The sequence below is a fragment of the Gracilinanus agilis genome, chromosome 2 (assembly GCF_016433145.1).
Source record: "Gracilinanus agilis isolate LMUSP501 chromosome 2, AgileGrace, whole genome shotgun sequence".
NCBI classification, from domain to species: domain Eukaryota; kingdom Metazoa; phylum Chordata; class Mammalia; order Didelphimorphia; family Didelphidae; genus Gracilinanus; species Gracilinanus agilis.
In genome coordinates, this window is record NC_058131.1 from 158,691,475 (window position 1) to 158,697,474 (window position 6,000).

Below are 6,000 nucleotides of genomic sequence, written 5' to 3' on the forward strand. Positions count from 1 at the left end.
TACGAAGCAGGTTTTCAGCTGAGAGAATCAGGGAAGGTAAGTCATGAAAGGTTTATTTCAATTTCTACTTTGCCCTTTGGTTCTAAGATATAAAAACTGTTTTCCTTTATAATTTCTTGATATGTGATATCTAGGCTCTTTTTTTATTATTATTATGGTTTTCAGATAGTCTAATTATTCTTAAATTTTTTTCTCTCCAATCTATTTTCCAGGTCAATCATTTTTCCTGAGATATTTCACATTTCTTTTATTTTTCAATCTTTCAACTTTGTTTTATTATTTTTTCATGTCTCATAGTAATTAGCATCCTCTTGACCAACTTTAATTTTTAAGGTGTTATTTTCTTCAGATTTTCTACCTTTTTACCATTTTGCCAATTCTGATCTTTAAGAATTTATTTTCTTCAGTATTTTTTAAACCTTTACCTTCTGTCTTAAAATCAGTACTAATTATTAGATCCAAGCTATAAGATTGGTAAGGGCTTGGCAATGGAAGTTGAGAGATTTTCCCCAGGTCACATAGCTAGGAAGTGTCTGGGGTCAAATTTGAACCCAGGATCGCCTGTCTCTAGGCCTGGCTCTCATCTACTGAGCTAATTAGCTGCCTTTGCTTTAGTATTTTGTGTACCTCTTTCAGCAAACTGTAAATTCTCTTATTATAATTTTCTTACATTGCTCTCATTTCTTTTCCCAGTTTTTCCTCTATGTCTCTAATTTAATTTTAAAATCTTTTTTTGTACTTTTTTTTTTAAGTTTCTCTTGGAAATCTTTTGGATTTGGGTCCAATCTGTATTTTTCTTTGAGGCTTGCTTATAGATGTTTTCAAGTCATTGTGCTTCCCCCAACCTTCCCCCAACCCCGGCCCTGAGTTTGTGTTTTAAGTTTCCCCATCACTATAGTATCTTTTAATGATCAGGATTATTTTTGTTTGTTTGTTTTCTCATTTTTCCAGTCTGTTTATTAATCTCAGGCTTTGTGTTAGAGTTCATCTCTGCTCATTTCCAAGGGTGAAAGATATATCTGATTTGAGCCTCTATCTTTTATGAGCTTTTGTTGCTTTTATAACTCAATAGGTACCTATAAGGTTTTTGATGCTTCCAAAATGGTGTGATCCAGGAAGAGGTCATTGCCCTCCTGGTCTGCACTTTAATTAAGTGCCTATTATGTACCTATTTATAGCTTGATTATACATAGTTGTCCAATGGAAGTGACAGTAAAAACAACTGTACAATTAAGTTAAATACAAGTACATTACAAAATGCTTATTTTTCTTTTAAAAAAACCTTCTGTCTTAGAACTGATACTGAGGGAGGGCAAAATAGGTAGCTCAATGGATTGAGAGCCAGGGTTAAAGACGGGAGATCCTGGGCTCAAATTTGGCCTCAGACACTTCCTTACTGGCTGACCCTGGGAAAGTCATTTAACCCCAATTACCTAACCTAATACTCACAATCAGTTGTTATTGTGGTTGTTGTTGTTTTTAAATAACCCTTACCTTCTCTCTTGGAATCAACACTGTATGTTGGTTCCAAGGCAGAAGAGCGATAAAGACTAGGCATTGGAAGTTAAATTACTTTCCCTGGGTCACATAGCTAGGAAATGTCTGAGGCTAGATTTGAACCCAGAACCTCCTGTCTCTAGGCCTGGCTCTCAATGTACTGAACTGTCTAGCTGGCCAAATAACTGCTTCTTGCCTGACTAATTTCATATACTTGGGGAGTTCCAGGTACAGAAGTACCTTTACTAATACAGATTAGCACCTTCTCCTTGTGGTTTGAGAGAGATGCCTGTAGTACTAAGAGGCTGACTTACCCATAGTCACAAAAGAGTTTAGTCTAGTTATCCACCCCTAGGTAAAGAATGCCTTTGGTCCAAACCTGTTATGTAGTTAGATCTGGCCCATCGGTATATATAGGTCTTAGACAGACACTGTAGATGGGCAATGAACCAGCAATAGAAATGAGTAAAAAGAAGAGAACAGGCTGGGTTGTTTATAACAAATTGTGTGACACTTTCACCAATCCTAAAATTCACTTTAAAACAAAACCCAGTTTAACAAATATTCCTTTTTGCTTTATTTTTAAAATGTTCCTTTTAAAATTAATTTTGTTTTATTTTTACCTCTAAATTCTCTCTCTCCCTCTTCCTCTCCCCCACTGATGAGAAGGGAAGAAAAACAAAGTCTATTGCCAACATGTATAATCAAGAAAAACGAATTCCCATGTTAACTACCCCCTTCCCCAATATGTATCTCAGTCTATTCTCGGGGTCTATTATCTCTCTATAGGGAGGTGGATGACATATTTCATCATGAGTCCTTAGGAACTGTGGTTGGCCATGTTGATCAGAGTTCCCAAGTCTTTCCCAAAACCCCAGTGCTTTTAACATTAGTATTTTTATGGTGATAGTATATGGCTTCAAACTTCAATTATTATCTCCAAGAAATCTTGCTTTCAGGTCCCTTGAGGTAGAAACATGATTTCATGGTGGCTATAAATAGGCTATTGCATATTACTCAAGCATTGCATACCAAGGCAGTGTAAAAGATATCAAAGAGATGGAATATATGACTAGAGAGAGAGGTAGGCCTATTTTGCTTTCATGTGCAATGTGTAATACCTGTGAATCCCTCTACCTCCATAAAGGGGTAGGTTGGGGGTATCTTCTTATATTTCTTCATTTGAGTCCTACTTGATTATTATAATTTTGTTACATTTACTTTTAAGTGTTTAGAATGTCATTCTTTCCATTTACATTGTTGTAATTATTATATTATTATGTATATATATTTATATATCCTTTCCACATCTAAGGGATTAGGGGTGCAGTGTTCCTGTGCTCTAGAAAATCTGTGTAAAAATTTTTGGCCCTCCAGAGAAGAAGTCTGAATTTTTTTCTTTTTCTTTTATGGGCTATTTACAGTAAAAGAAATTGTGTATATTGTAAGATTTAGAATTGGTTTGATTAAATATATGAATTAAAATAATTGAATTGTGGTTGCTGCTTATAAAAATAATTAACTTCTCCAGTCAAAATGACTGTAAGCAGCTTTTATTTACAACTGGGTAGAGATATAAAAAATAGAAAAGAGGTAGGAAAAATCATCTAGCTACAAATACCCTAAATCCTAGGCCACGAATTCAGATCCGAAAATGAATCTCACTAGAATCCAAAGTCCTAATTAGGAAGCAGAAAGCGGAAGAGTCAGAAAAGCTGAAAAAACCTCCAAGAGAGTCTTCAGAGCACACAAGGTTAATATCACTAAGAATCTCACCAGACCTTATGCTGAAGAGTGTGTCCCACCAAAGCCCCAACCGAGAGAGAGTCTCCTCACAGAAGAAACAAGGAAGCAAAGAGTAAATCTTGTCCTTTGGTCTCACCTTTTATAGTCCCTTTTCCACATCGTCTCTCTCCCATTTCAGGGGAACCAATCATGGTCTCCTAATTTGCCTAGCACTGCCCAAGGGGGGACAGTGCATGTGGTCTTTGGGGGTGTGAACTAGTGACTTGTGAGCTCTCTTACCTAGTAATTTACTAAGTGTTAAGTAGGGGTACTTTAAATTCTTGTTTGATTAAATGAAAGGTTGCTGATTGATTACATTAAAAATAAACAGAGTTCAATCCTCTGGCATATTAAGAAAAATATTGATATTATATAATACTATACATGTATTTTCTGCATTTCTGAGTTTCTAAACCTTTTCTGTCATTTGTTGTCCTTCACATGTTGTCTACAGCTTCTGTAAAACTCCCCCCAAATTAATTTTTTATGTCAACCTGCAATATATCAGAACCATGATGGGGAAAGCCTCAATGTGGAAGGAATACCACTTGGTTCTGTTTATTTCACTTTGCCTCAGTCATACAGATCTTTCCATGCTTTTCTGAATTCATCACACACATCATTTCTTATGGCACAGTAGTATTCCATTGCATTCAAGTATCACAATCTGTTTAGCCATTCCTTAATTGATGGACACCTACTTTGTTTCCAATTCTTAAAGTGTTGCTACAAATATTTCAGAGTATATGGAGCCTTTTTTCCAAATCAATAGCTCACTTGAGGTATAAACCTGGTAATAGAGTTTCTACTTCAAAGAGCATAGATATTTTGTAATTTTTATAACTTCATTTTGCTTTCCAAAATGGTTGTATCATTTCAGAGCTCCATCAACAATATATTAATATGCCTTTCTTCTCACACTCTCTACCACATTGACTATTGCCATTTTTTGTTATTTTTACCAATTTGCAGGGTAATCTCAGAATTATTTTGATTTGTATTTTTCTATTGTTAATTATTTGGAGAAAATTTTCATGTAGTTGTGAATATTTTGCAGTTCTTCTTTTGAAAATTGTTCATATCCTTTGCCCATTAATCTGTTGGGGAATAGATATTAATCTTACTTATTAATTATTTATATATCTTGAAGGCCAAAGCTTTGTTGGAGAAAGTTGATTAAAATATTTTTTTCTTATTCAACCACTTCCCTAGATGCATTAATGTAGTCAGTGCAAAATCTTTTCAGTTTTAAGCAATCACAGTTGTCCATTGTATCTTTTCCATTTGCCTCTATCTCTTGTTTGGTTAAGAATACCTCTCATGGGTGGCTAGGTTGCTCAGTAGGTAGAGAGCCAAGCCCAGGGATGGGAGATCCTGAAGGTAAATCTGGCCTCAGACACTTCCTAGCTATGTGACCCTGGGCAACTTAACCCCCATTGCTTAGTCCCACTGCTCTTCTAAGAACCAATGCCATGTATAGTTTTAAAGACAGAAAGTAAGAGTTTTATTTTAAAAAAAATACGTCTTATCCATAGCTGTGAGAGATACACAATCTGTTTTTCTTCTGGTTTTTGGATGGACTTATTTTGGAGAAAGAATAAAGAATAACAAATGTACCCACTACATGGTGAATAAAACAGAACATAGACTCTAGCAAATTATGTGGACCATGGCCCATCCCAGAACAATTATAGATAGTTGTCACAATGCATAAGAAGGCCTAGATGGGTCATCATTTGCTCTGATGATCACAGATCCAGTGAAACATGAAAGTATAATTATTATTGTTATTTGGACACATAGAACTAGGAATTGAACTGAAGACTCAGAGTTCCCAGTTTGAGGAACCTCGACCCTTCCTTCCCCTAACTAATTACATTTTATTAGATTTCTGCTACTTTGGGAATGAAATATTGCTGCTGTCTCTTTCCATTGAATATAAACTCTTCAAGGACGGGATATTTCATTTTTGTCTTTGTATCACTAGCACCTAGCACAGTGCCTGGCACATAGTAAATGTTTAGGAAATACTTTTTGACTGATTAGAGGAAGGAAGTATTAGGCCTTTCCCTTAGAGATCAAGTCCAATTTTTTACACACATCCCAATACTCACCCAAGAGAAATTCATGGAAGACCTAATCAGAGAAAAACTTTCCGGCTTTAGAAATTTTTGCTCCAAGCTGGGATTCTGAATCCCCTCTTCCACATCCCAGGCTCTAGAGAGAGGGCAGCCTCTGTTCCCCAGCCATCATCCCTGGGCAATACCAAGTGAAGAGTGAGAAGCTCTGAGAAGGAAAAGCTGCCAGATCACCCCAAAATAGACTTGCTTTTCCACAGCTTTTCCACGAGGTGTTGGCATCTCTCTGGGGAGAAAAAAATAGAGAGACAAGGTTGTTAAATAAGGATTATAAAAAGCCCCAAGTGTTCCCCACAGGTTGTTTATTTAACTGTGCATCTCAGGGAATGAGTGAGAAAGGTGGGAGGGAGGCCATGTGCCCAAAATGACCATTTGATCCATAGAAGATTAGAGAGCTATAGGAAGCCATGAAAAAGGACAAAGGATTTGATTCACATCAACAAAATACACCTCCCCTCCCCCAAGTCTGTCCCAAAACAGATCCTGAAAGGATAATTGGACAAACCCCATAAATAGAGAGATGGAAACATAAGAAGATTAAACTAAAATCAAGATAGGAAAACATAGAAGAACCTACAAG